This window comes from Papio anubis, chromosome 12 (genome assembly GCF_008728515.1).
Source record: "Papio anubis isolate 15944 chromosome 12, Panubis1.0, whole genome shotgun sequence".
Classification (NCBI taxonomy): Eukaryota; Metazoa; Chordata; class Mammalia; order Primates; family Cercopithecidae; genus Papio; species Papio anubis.
In genome coordinates, this window is record NC_044987.1 from 63,141,105 (window position 1) to 63,155,590 (window position 14,486).

Sequence of the window (14,486 nt, forward strand, 5' to 3'; positions counted from 1 at the left end):
GTGGTACCAGATTTGTATTTTACTTTTTTGTCCTATACATTCTATTACTTTTGGCTATTGCCTTAAACACCTTTCAGAAGTAGGATATGTTTGAATTATAACAAAAAATCACATTTCTCTCCACAAGAGATAACCTACTCCTGGTGATGTTGAACCTTTTCCTGCTGGAAAGAATGGAGTGTTCAAAAGGTACAATCTGACCAGAGATAAGCACACGAGCTTTCAACACAGACTGGGGATGAAGTCCTGGCTTTGCCCCCATGATTTGGGGGTAATTTAACACATCTTGGTAAGCCTCAATCTCTAGTTCTACAAAATGGTGATAATAGAACTAAGATGTCATTGCAAAGTTGAGAGAGTGAAATGAGAACTATATAAGGCACTGTTCCTATTTGGCTCAATAAACACCATTTCTTAGAAACGGTGTCCATATCATGTGGTCAAAGGACCACCCCGTTCCCCCCGCCAGACCTAATTCCTTGTAAGGCCACCCGGATAGTACAAACTGCAGCTCAGGGCTCTTTCCATGTTGCAGTGCTTTCTCTAAACTGACTGTGAAGATCATCAGATTTAGAGATGAAAGGGCTTTGTAGGTTGCAAAGAGAGAGAAAGACAAACAGAGACCATTTCCAGCTAAGTGGAGCAGAAATAGGGTGCTCATGTTCACCTGCTTGTGCCTCTCCCTGTAACTTCTGCAGCCCCCATGGCGATCCATGGGATGACCTGTCTTCAAGCAGTCCTCCAGTCCCAGAAGGGGGACAGTAACAGCATTATCTTCAAAGGGATATTTATGAGAACACCTTGAAGGAGCAGAGGGACTGTTCAGAACAGGCTCTCAGGTAGGACTCTACTGCTGGCTTCTCTTGTTCCAGGGCCATGGCTGTGACGGTCAGCACCTCACCAAAGCACAGGCACCTGCTGCATGTGCAGCCTTTCCCAATGTCTGAGGGGCTCACACTCATTTGAGGGGCTTACACTCACGGAGGGAGACGGACACATACCATCCCCCATTTTCATTCCTCTTGAGCTTCCCCCTATCAAGGTACCAACCAGATGCTGCAAAATGTATAAGCCCCAAACACTTTAATACATCCTTGAATTTTAGTTGAAAACACAGCATGCGGCCGGGCAGGCTGGCTCACACCTGTAATCTCAGCACTTTGGGAGGCCGAGGTGGGTGCATCATCTGAGGCCAGGAGTTCAAGATCAGCCTGGGCAACATGGCGAAACCCTGTCTCTACTAAAAATACAGAAATTAGCCCAGCAAGGTGGTGGGCACCTGTAATCTCAGCTACTCGAGAGGCTGAGGCAGGAGAATCGCTTGAACCCTGGAAGCAGAGGTTTCAGTGAGCCAAGATTGTGACACTGCACTCCAGCCTAGCCGACAGAGTGAGACTCTGTCTCAAAACAAAAAACAAACAAAAAAGAAAACAGCATACAAAATAAGATAATGAAAAACCTAAAAATGAGCAGTTGATATAAGCAGCTTTGAAATGCAATCTTCTGGGCTAACATTATCCTTTGTTGTGACAATAACGAAGTTACAGATTAATTAAAAAATTGTAACAATGACTACAACATTCCTGAGATGAGGCAAGGCCCTATTTATATTAGATATATGCATATTCTCATTCTTGTTAGCATAAAATTTATTCCAAGATTAATTTTTTCTGCAAGAAGTTTTCTGAACTATTTCACTAAATTTAAAAATAATTGTTGTGAAATGTAACACTTCATCTCAGGATTTACAGCTTGTATGTACATTTGTAGTAGTAAACTACACTTACTAAAAAGGTATGTTAGAGAAAATAGACTGTCCAGAAAACAGACCTTGCTCATCAGTCTTACATATTTTTTGCTTTGATTACTTTGATCTTGTTAAAAACAATCCAGCTAGCCTGTAAGTTCTGGACATAAGGTTTTTAAAAAATTTTTTTATTTTTTTACTTTTTATTTTATAGCTTTCATCACTTTATTGTTAACCAATGAATATTAGAATATTATCCAAAATTAGAGATATAATTGTAACTTAATTATACAACACAAAATTATGCTAATGGTAAAAGCCTACTGGGATTTACCAAATACTCATTAGTGTATTTTTACCTGGACTATATGAACATGTGCTTGCGACTCCTAATGATAAGTTATAACTGGTTTGATCTCTATGAAAATCCATATTGCAAATGGTTCTTGTTTAGAAAAATTCACACAGCCTTAAAAATGGATTAAGTCCATTTTAATCCTAATCTACAAATAGATCATAAGCAGCAAAATATAACTGATAATTTTTCAATACTGTATCAAACTGATGTAGCTATGGTAGTGCACATAATTCAAAATGAGGAAAATTAACAAAAATCCAATGAAAGTTCAGGTTTTTATCTGTTATGGCAATTGCTTTAAAGTGAACATTTATGTTTCAAAACATGAATAGTACGTCCACCATCCATTCCTTTGATGTACTGTAAGTAGGAGGAACATTCTCTTCTATAGGATCCTGAAGCATGTGCACAAACATGGTACAACAGTCACTTCAAGGTTAATCAGCTGTTTTGTCCTATAATGTTCAAAAAATATGTTAAACGCAACCTTTCTTTTTCATAATGTCTGTCCAGATTAATCCTTTTAAAGTCAGCAAAATAAAAAAAACACAAGAGATATTTTCAGACACAAGTTGAATCTACTGTGCATAAAAAGGCTTAATCAAATGGCAACTTTAATAGAAAAATGTAAATTTGACTGTGTAATACCAAATGGAAAGTAGCTGAACCACACAGAGAAAACAAGGCTTTACGTATCTCCAAATTTAGCTGTTTTACAATAAACAAAGTATTAGAACATGTGAATATTAGAACCTCCTCCCAACTGGAAAGATTTCTTCGGTGAGATATAAATGAAATTAATATAATCTAAAGTTATAACTCGAAGAATTAAATCCACCTTAAGATCTTTACCAGCATTGGGCCACAGTGATCTAGGGAAACCAACACACTGATTAACTACTTCATACTGTACAGACATTCTTCTTCATATGCTGTTAGTGACTTTCTCTTACACTCTCTCATAATTTCCCTCTCTCACACACACTCTCACACACTCCCTCTCTCACACACTCTCTCTCTCTACATTAAATCCTCACTCTTCACACACACTCTGTCTCTTTACATTCTCTTCATACATTACACTTCTCTCTCTTACACACACACTTCTCTCACACACATTCTCCTTTCTACACTTCTGATTTCAAAAAAAAAAATTTATTCTTTTTCTTTTGATTTTATCCGATTTCTGGATCTTTTTATTCCTTCTTGATCCTTGATTTTTTATCCTGATTTATTCTCGAGTCTTTGATTTTGATCCTCGATCTTGATTCTTAAAAAAAAATTTTTTCGATCTTTTATCCTCGATTTCGCAAAGCGATTCTCTTCTCTTTTTTTATGATTCTTTATCTCTTTATGATTTATGATGATTTCTTTGATTTTTTCTTTGTTCTTTATGTTTTTGATTTTTTGATTTTTTATTTTTTTGCTTAAAAGTGATGCTTTTGAGATTTTTCGAGGATTTGAGTGATTTGATATGACCTGATCCGATGAGCGATTGAGCAGTTAAAAATTTTACCTAGATATTCTGAGGAAAATAAATATCAAAAGTATTTCTGATGATTGAGGCTATCATTATGAATTATAAAAACATATAGCCACATTACTCCACTGTGTTTGAACAAACAGTCATTGCAGATGTAGTAGTGAGGTAGTATTGTTGTCCCTCCTCGAGACTGCTGTTTTATACGTTGCCCTTCCAGAAAGGTCCAGGTTTTAAAAATAATTAAATCAGTCACCAACAAATGTATATTTTCTTTTATTAGTCATCATTTGTTTTTAAAATCAGTCTATAAAAGAATGAAACTTTAAAATCTGCAAAAGCTGGTTCATCAATAAACTCTTTAGGAACTACTACTGCTATCTGAACCTCTGTGAAATGGTAGGCAAGAAAAAGCCATCAAAGGATTACAGGAGATAAAACACCAATCAATGTGAAGCAGCTAAAGATGACTGTGATTAAATAACCAAATATCGTAATATCCAATAAGGTAATTAAATTTGGATTTAAAAACTAACCACCAGCTGTACATACATTATTAAATATTCTAATCTCTTTCCTGATTCATAGGCATATACCACGTGAATGATCAAAGACTGTCCACTGTGCTACTACCATCATTTTAAACACTGACTGATCTAAAAATGCATGGCGAAGTATAGCCATTTTAAATTGCCTTTTAAATAAATTTCTTTCTTTGAATGGTATATATATATATATAAATATAGTTATATATAAATTTAAAAATATTGGTGTTGAGATCAATGAAGTATATTAACTTAAATATTTTTCTTTAATGAGAATATGATATTACATATTTGAGACAAAGTTTTAACATAGATTATATCTATTTTACTAATGCTCACTTAATAGGTAAAACCCAAGTTGGATAATAAATCACAGATTATTGTAAATTTGGAATTATCTACTCAAATAATAGGTCACCAAATAAAATCAAATAAAAAATGTTAATAAAAGTGTATCTTTATTTATGTTTGGGGGATGGGATGATTTCACACCACTAAGCCACATATTTCTGTTTAAGGTTTTTAAATTACACTGAAATAAGCAATCTTTCATATTGAGCATTCAAACTGTATTAAATTTAAAATGTTCATTGATTTGAGTATTGAGAACATCAGGTGACAACTTAATGATGCTTCTTTTTTAAATTATTTTTATTATTATACTTTAAGTTCTAGGTACATGTGCATAACGTGCAGGTTTGTTCCATATGTATATTCTTGTGCCATGTTGCTGTGCTGCACTCCATCAACTTGTCAGCACTCCATCAACTCGTCATTTACATCAGGTATAACTCCCAATGCAATCCCTCTCCTCCCTCCCCCACCCCCATGATAGGCCCTGGTGTGTGATGTTCCCCTTCCTGAGTCCAAGTGATCTCATTGTTCAGTTCCCACCTATGAGTGAGAACATGCGGTGTTTGGTTTTCTGTTCTTGTGATAGTTAGCAAAGACTTGGAATCAACCCAAATGTCCATCAGTGACAGACTGGATTAAGAAATGTGGAAATATATACACCATGGAATACTACTATGTTTCATAAAAGGATGAGTTTGTGTCCCTTTGTAGGACACATGATGCAGCTGGAAACCATCACTCTTAGCAAACTATCCTAATGATGTTTTCAAGGAGAAACAAGTGAAACACTTCATAATCCTTGGTAGTGGCACTAAACCATGTTCATTAATAGGAGAAAAATGGATCCGAAGTAGTTGTTCATGGTTGAATCAATTTACATGTTATCTACTGAATTAGACTTCTTATGGCAACCTAAAATAACAGCAGAGATTAGCTCTCAAAAGACAATGAGTTTATTTAAACGAAGGATTGCAAACAGGAATGCACTGGGTATAACAAGTCGTAGGTACATCCTGAGAGGTTGGGGTAGGGGAAACTTTTAAAGGCATAAAGAAGTCCACAGAAGCTACTTTAAAACAAAGTTTATTGGTCACAGTAGCTGACTGCAGGAGTTGGCATTGGCTTGTTGGTGCAGACAGCCATTGCTAGGCATGTGTTCTTGTGAGAACATTTTATCTGGAATGCTGCAGTCTTGAATATAATGCAGTTACAGAAATACGTGTGTCCATGCAGAATGAGCCAAGTGTGTAAGACCTGCTGATGCTGTAAAGCATGTAGGATGTGCCATAAATCTCTTGTGGGTTTTAGGGAGTCCTTGTGATAGTTCTTATCTCAGATGTACAAGCATGGGCTCCCTCCTTCATGACCCTCCAGCCCACTCCTCACCTGATCTGATCTATAGTGGGACTTCTTTGCCTTGGTAGTAACAACTTTCACATCAAAGTTTTCAAGAAAATATTCTTTTTCTCTTGGAGTGTAGGTAGCAGGAGGCAAGACTGGAAGTGGGGAACCCAGCTGGTACAGTAGTTCGTGGAGGAGAGGTTGGAAGCTTGGGGAAAGGAAGTGTCTGTGAAAAGGCAGAGGAATGGACACATGGGAGAGGGATGTTAGAGCTAACATGAGCGGGCTTCTTGATGAGAAAAGGAGGACTTTTGAATCACTCTCAGATTTCTGACTTTCAGGGTGGCTGGGTCCAAATATGTAAGTGGAAGTTTTGGTGGTAGGGCAGTGAGGTGTTTCCTCACTGATAGTTTTTCTCTATTCTGTCAATGTGGCTTAAAATAAGGCCATCAGCTGTCAGTGGGCAGGCAGGATAATGACTGGGGATAGGGGTGAGGATATTTAGTATAGATAATTGTTTTAAAATATGGGAATACAAACTTGAGTGTAGGTTTTTGTGATAGTGTTGAGAGCTCTTCTGAAGATAAAAATGAGACTGTCCCATAGATATTACTTTTTCCAGCCAATCCGTTTGGAAAAACACGACAAGGTGGTTGAGTTTCTCCTTTCTCTCTGTTTGGACATGGATGATGCAAATGTGACAGAAGAGCAAGGTGCAGAAATGCTGAGGGAGTTTGAAAGGGTGTAATTATAGTGATAAACCATGAAACCTGGCTTTGAACTGGAAAGGGTGAATAAGTAAGGACTGGGCTGGAATCCATGGGTTGTGGCACAATGCATGGTCAAACAGCCCTTATACTTTAAATAAAGAAGCAAAAGTGAATGACAAGATGTGGTCTTATAGTTGGGGCATGATGGTTTCAGATTTTGATCTGGTGGTGAGGTTCTTGATGACTATGGCCATGGGTGTCTCTGGTGGGGTGTAGACAAGTGCAATTGGAGAAGAAGTGAGAGCGTTGAGGGTGTTGGGTGGATAATCTGTGTGGATGCTAGAATTGCTAAGAACTGTGGCAGTAGTTGGGTGTGAGGAAGCATGAGAGGTGAGAGCTAATATTATCACTAAAAATCAGGGTGTGGGAAGTATGGGGCATGATTATGTGTTGGGCAGATATGGTGAGAAGACTTTCTAGGTTGTTGAACACCTCTAGTGTTGGCTTATTGGGTAGAGGGAGGGGAGCTCTGATTGGAAGTTGTAATGGTGACCTTCTATATCTGACTATCTACTATGTAGAGTGGGAAATTAAGATTTAGATTTGCTGTGTTGAAAATACAATGGTTTCTTGAGGAAGTAGCCAGAGAAAGAGGCAAATGGGTGTTCACATGGTTATTGAAGATGAAAACTGACATTTGGAAACAAATTTCAGGAAGATTTGAAGATAAATCTTAACTATGAAAGTGAGTTATGCCAGAAAGAAGGATATTGTGATAAGGACCAGTCAAATGAACATTGCTTTAGGTGTGTCTGACAAATTTCTATTTCTCGATTACGTGATGTATGCCTTATAATATTTTCTTAACCAACTCCTTTATTTTGTTTGGTTTTCTGTATTTGTGTATGTGTGTTTTTTCTTCTGTTTTAAAATTATCATAAGAAGACTAATAAAACACTCAAAAAATGAGGGAAATACTTTATATTTCATGAAAAAAACTTAACATTATAAATACGTTAATAGCTTTATTTGTAATTGTTTTATTCCCTCTTCTTTACTTCCTCTCCCTCCTCACTTCCCATGTCCAATCTTTTCTCCTTCTCCTTCTTCTTCTTCTTCTGTTTTGAAACTGAGTCTCGCTCTGCTGCCCAGGCTGGAGTGCAGTGGTGCCATCTTGGCTCACTGCAACCTCCACCTATCAGGTTCAAGCAATTCTCCTGTCTCAGCCTCCCTAGTAGCTGGGAGTACAGGTGCATGGGACCACACTAGGTTAATTTTTGTATTTTGGGTTACTGGTGTGAGCCACTGCTCCCGGCCCCATGTCCAATCTACCCCTGGTCTTACCTGGATTATGTAATCACCATGTGGCTTGTTTGTGGTTTTACACAAGTTGAATCCATGAAGCAGAGTATGTAATACTTCAAGCTCAGTCTGTTGGTTGAAGCAAGTCGTAAGGCAATGTCCCTGGATGAAAGGGATTGGGTAACAGACTGCACATCACGATGGGGGAATGGCACATGTGTTCAGCAGAGAGAATGGCTGGAAGCTATTTTTACAGATACACAACCATACCTGACAAACTATCAGATTGAGAAATGTTCAAAAGCTTGACACTATACCCTGCTGGCAAGTTTGTGAGGGAAAAGGCATGTTTGCCAGTGGTGACGAAAAATGTTACAACCTCTATGGAGGGAACCTTGAATATCTAATAAATTTAAAAACACATTTACTCTGTCTTCCAAGTAGTCTCTTATAAGTAGCTAGGACTCAGGTGTGTGCCACCACACTTGGCTAATTTCTATTTTTTATATTTTTGTAGAGATAGGGTTTCACTATGTTGCTCAGGCTGGTCTTGAACTCCTGGCCTCAAGGCGACTCTCCTGCCTCAGCCTCTCAAGGTGCTGGGATTACAGGCGTGAACCACTGTTTCTGGCCTATACTTCTCTTTGACCACAGTAATCCTACTTCTAAAAATTAACCATAAGGTCTATCAGCAGAATTATCCAACTGAGGAAGTGAGAAAAAAAGAACAAAAAGAAAAGAAAGAGATCCTCAGGTACTGGAGGAACAATATCAAAAGGTCTAACAGATGTGTAGTTTGGGTCTCAAAATGAGGTGAGAGAAAGAATGGGACTGATTTTTTTTTTTTTTTTTGAGGCAGTAATTGTGAAATTATTTAAATTAGGTAAAAAGCTGAAAAATTATAGATTCAGAAAGCTCATGGAACGTCAAGGAGGCTTAAAAACAAAGAAAGTTATATGCAGATGCCTCACAATCAAACTGGAAATTAAGACAAGGGGAAAAAAATTAAATGTAGCCAAAGGATGCAGGACAGAAAACGCTGGTACCTTAGTAGCATCAAGCACACCCGATTTTGGTTACTCTCGTCGTCCTCCAGTAATACAAATAGGATGATTTGGAGAAATTGTTGATTCTGGGACTGAGGCTAGAAATATATAAGACGAACCTGAGGCATCTCATAATGCCAGAGTGAGTTTCCTTTCCCATGAAAAACGAAGGAAAACAAAACAAATACCACGATGGGGCACGTGAAAGGGCCCAGGAGGCAACTGAAAGCGCTTGCGATGGCCAAAACAGCAACAGTTTGAGCAACAAAACAAAGCAGGATCAAACTGTAACCGCACATAGAAAAATAAATATCCAAGATTCCATACTGCTATGAAGAAATAACTGAATAAATACATTAATGAGGGGGAGAACAGACACATCTGTGTGTAGTAAGTCCACATAATTTACGTGGATAATCCACCCACAAGGAAGTAGGGCACAAGTCCACACTCCTTAAATGTGGGCAGCACATAGGGACTTTTTCTAAAGAGTCCAGCATAGAAAACGTGAAAAAGGCTGAATTCACAGTGGAGCAGGCTGATGAAGTGGAGCTGGAAGGTCATCAAGGAGGGGAGCCCATGTTTGTATATATAGGATAAGAACTATCACAAGGACTCCCTAAAACCCACAAGAGATTATGGCACATCCTACATGCTTTACACCATCAGCAGGTCTTACACACTTGGCTCATTCTGCGTTGGCCACATGTATTTCTGTAACTGCATTATATTCAAGACTGCAGCATTCCAGATAAAATGTTCTCGCAAGAACACATGCCTAGCAATGGCTGTCTGCACCAATAAGCTAATGCCAGCTCCTGCAATCAGCTGCTATGACCAATACGTTTATTTCCAAGCAGCTTCTGTGGACTTCTTTTTGCCTTTAAAAGTTTCCCCTTACCCCAACCTCTCAGGATACACTTGTGACTTGTTATACCCGGTGCATTCCTGATTCCAATCCTTCATTCAAATAAACTCTTTGTCTTTTGAGAGCTAATCTCTGCTGTTATTTTAGGTTGCTATAAGTCTAGCTCAATAGACAACATGAAAATTAATTCATCTATGAACAACTACTTCGGATCTATTTTTCCTCTATGGGTAAACATGGTTTAGTGCCACTACCAAGGATTATGAAAAAGTATTTCACTTGTTTCTCCTTGAAAACATCATTAGGTTTATCACCTGATGTTCTCAATGCTCAAAGCAATGAACATTTTAAACTTAATAAAATTTTCACTATGAAAGATCCCTTTTTTTTTCAGTGTAATTCATAAGGTTTAAACAAAAGCATGTCGCTTAGTGGTTTGAAATCCATCCTCCAAACAGAAATAAGAATATACTTTTCATTTAAATTTTTTATTTCATTAAATTTGATGACCTACTATTTGAGTAGATAATTCCAAATTTTACCATAATATGTAGTTCATTATCCAATTTGGATTTTACCTATTAAAGTGAGCATTAGTAAAAAATATATGATCTATAGATGAACACATTTATCTCTTCAAACATGTAATATTATACTCTTATTAAAGAAGAACAACATTTAAGTTACTCCATTTAAATACCACACTCCATTTGTCGCAACTAACTTAAAACATTTAAAAATTAAAAAATATAGCACTCAAATTGCAAAAAGAGTGTTCATTTAAAAAGTGCTTATCTATACAATCTTATTTATCTGCTGAGTACCCTTAAACAAATCATTTTTCCAGCAGTCCCTTATCAGCTCTGTTTGCTCATCTGGCAAATGCAGTCATGGTGGGATAGCGTCCTTGTAGAATGATATAAGCAGTAAATTCGTTATTCTATGTAATGCACCTAGAACAATGCCAAGCATGTTTCAGTGCTTTTAAAACTGTCAGTCCTTCTCATTTCCCATAAAATATTTCCTTGGTAATCATCCCTTTCCAGGTGATATGTACAAAAGTAATACAAACAGCACTCAGTGGAAGGTCTTTGCAGATGCTTCTCACAATAAATCTGGACTAAAGTCCCATGCCTAAGTTCTTACTGAGGAAGGGGACAAAGCCAGCCCAGATCTTCAGTAGAAGCAGACGGTGTGAAGAAGGCTTCTTCCTGCCTTCTCCTCCATTTGCAACAGCAGCTCCTCCAGGCTGTCTTCCATGTCGTCTGACTGCTGCAGGCACTGGCAAAGCTCACAGAGGAGGAAAGCTCCCAGGGTGGCATCTTCAAGGGTATCTTTGATGTCCATGTTGATCACGTGCACAGGCTGCAAGGTCTGCTATTCTCTGGAACACAGATCTTCCACCACTGTGGCATAGACACTCTCCTCACAAGTGAAGATGACATCAAAGAAATCAGTGCACTCCTGAAATCTTTCTGGACCGGGCTTGATTCTCTCATTTCTTCCCAAGATGTGTAAGATTCCATTGCGGGTGTAGCATTCTCTATCTTTCCTGAGGAGGCCATTGTACATCTCCTTATATGTTGTTGCAAAATCATAAACTACAGGACGACCGGGTCTTGGTCCTGCTAGCCTCACATGAGATTCAATTCCGAAAGACCGCACACTCAGCCCTTTTCTCCTGAGGATGCTGTGGGCCTCCATGCTCCTGTTGATGTTGCTCACACACACCACAGCCACCCTGAGTGAGGAGGAGAGCATGATGACGGCCACTGGGAACCAGAGAGACACAGGCACCTCAGCTGCTGCAGGGACTCTGGAGCCATGAGCATCACTCACTCATACCTGTGGTCTTCCAAATGAGCTACTGTGGAGGCACAGGAGGCAGGTTTATATTGAGTCACCTTAATTAGTGGGTGGAGACTTCATGACTTCTAGATTGATTAGGTTGTGATAATGGACTCCTAACTCATCACAAGAACCATCAAGACGATTAAATTACCTCAAGCAGTAACTCTCAACAAAGGTGGCACCACCCAGTCCGGATTCATTTAAAATCTGGAGTTTGCTCTGTTGGTTCTCCTAGTGAATGGGGGCTGGATTGACAATGGTCAAGACAATTAAGCTTCCTGCAAGCATGCTTCATATGACCTCCAGGGCTCCTTCAGACTCCGAAATCTCGACATAAACATGCTGACAATTTCCAAGGCCGCACCCTATTTAATGATAAATTACAAGTATTGTTGCTTGTTTTAATTTTCATAATGTTCGAGAAGTGCAATTGCATAAATCATAGGACCAGTGTATATAATTTTGTCCAGAAACTCACAAATTTTTTCACCAATACAAAAAAAATCCTGTTCTGAACAACATGTCTGCTTATGCTATTTTAAGAGTTATTGAACACAACATTTTTCTGCATTTGATATTATCGAACTCATAATGATTCTTCAGGGAATGCAGGAATTGATGCAATCCTCTGCCTTCAAGTACAGCTGTGTTTGAGCTTTTCTACACTTAAATGCGATGTTTAGAATTTTTTTTAGTAGTTGTATAATTTATTAAGAAAGTAAAAGAGATTTTAAAATTATGAATGGGATTTCAAAAAATAAGATAATCATGTCACTTTATAATCAATCACTTTTAGATTGATTAGATTATGATAATGGACTGCTAATTAGAAGAATAATCAAAATGATTAAATTCCTAATTCAGTAACTCTCCACAAACGTGGCCCCACCTAGTCAGGACTGATTTATAGGTGAGCTCTGTTCACTGTCACTCACTGATTTACCAAATATTGGGTAAATAATAATCTTTTTTTTTTTTTTTCCTTGAGGAGTCTCGCTGTGTCACCTAGGTTGGAGTGCAATGGCACAATGTGGACTCACTGCACCCTCTACCTCCCAGGTTCAAGGGATTCTCCTGCCTCAGCTTCTCAAGTAGCTGAAGACTACAGGCACTCGGCATCACACCCAGTTAATGTTTGTATTTTTAGTAGAGATGGGGTTTCACCATGTGGGTCAGGCTGGTCTTAAAGTTCTGACCTCAAGTGATCTGCCTGCCTTGGCCTTCCAAAGTGCTGAGATCACTGGTATGAGCCACCTCACCCTCCCCAATTTTACTTGTTCTTATTAAATGTATGTATAGTTCACATTTACTTCAATATAAATCAGATCAGGGACATCACTTTCGTCCCTGGCGCAGGGACAAAATCTATCTATAAAGCAACATATTGTATTTTTCTATGTTCCTCTTATGGTGATTCTTACATTGCCAATACAGCAGGTTCTCAAATAACATCTTTTTTTTTTTTTTTGTTGTTGTTGTAGAGGATGGGGTTTCACCATGTTACCCAGGCTGGTCTCAAATTCCTGGGCTCAAGTGATCCACCCGCTTCAGCCTCCCAAAATGTTGGGATTACAGGCATGAGCCACTGTGCCCAGCCTCAAATAATATCATTTGATTATAATATTAATTTAAAAAATTGCCTTCTGGCAGGCCAATGTCTGCATGGGGTTTGCATATTCTCCCCATGTCTGTGTAGGTTTTCTCTGGATACTCTTGTTTCCTCCCACATCCCAGAGATGTGCACGTTAGGTGAACTGACATCTCTATGGTCCCAGTGTGAGGGTGTGCCCTGTGCCCCGGATGGAGGCCTGTCCAGCGTTGGTTCCTGCCTCGTACCTTGAGCTGTCAAGATAGGTTCCAGCCACCTGCCACCCTGAACTGGAATCATCGGGTTGGAAAATGAATGAATGAATATAAATTATTGAAAAATAAAAATTCATAAAACATGTGGTAATCATACAAATGCAAGACAATAATGATAAGAGTACAAAATAGATCAGCCAGCCTGCAGTGTCTGTCATTATTCATTTTTTAACTGTGTAGTAGTAGGAGGTGCTCCTTACAATTTTTTCTTTGCAAACATTTATTCCTTAGTTTAACTTACCACAACTGCGACTGCCATCACTCACTGATTCACCAAAAATTATGTGAATAATAATCTCACTAGGTTTTGTTAGGCTTTCTTAATTGCATGTACAGCTCACATTTGTTTCTAAGTTTAATATTCTGAGTGTGTTGAATCTTTGTTTAGAAGTTTGGTGATATTTTTGTGACCCTTGTTCATATCAATTAGCCTATGATAAAATTAATTTTATTATACATCATTTCACTTGAAGTCATTGTTTTGGGTTTGGTGGCTCACGCCTGTAATCCCAGCACTTTGGGAGGCTGAGGCGGGGGGATCACCTGAGGTCCAGAGTTCTAGAACAGCCTGGCCAACATGGTGAAACCCTGTCTCTACTAAAGAAATACAAAAAATGTGCCGGTAATGGTGGCGGGTGCCTGTAATTCTGGCTACTCCAGAGACTGAGGCAGGAGAATTGCTTGAGCCCGGGAGGCGGAGGTTGCAGTGAGCAGACATCATGCCATTGCACTCCAGCCTGGGCAAGAAGAGCCAAACTCCATCTCAAAACAAAAAAACAAACAAACGGACAAACAAACACACAAACAAAGGAAACACCTTAAAGTTTCTCAAGGTGTGTTCTTAGACTAGCAGCAGTAGCATTAATTGGGAACTTGTAAAAAATGAAAATGTAGACCCCAAACCAGTGAATCACAAACTCTAGTGGTGAACCCCAGAGGTTTGTGTTCTTTTCTCCCTATTTCCATGAATTGTTCAGGTTCACATAAGTGATAATGTTTGGAAAGTCTTCTCTCAAGTAGG

General features: G+C 38.6%; 1 pseudogene; it reads right to left on the reverse strand.

Moving 5' to 3' along the window:
- Nucleotides 1–10,531: 10,531 nt before the first annotated feature.
- On the reverse strand, nt 10,532–11,569 carry LOC116269734 (annotated as a pseudogene).
- Between the last annotated feature and the right edge of the window lie 2,917 nt (nt 11,570–14,486).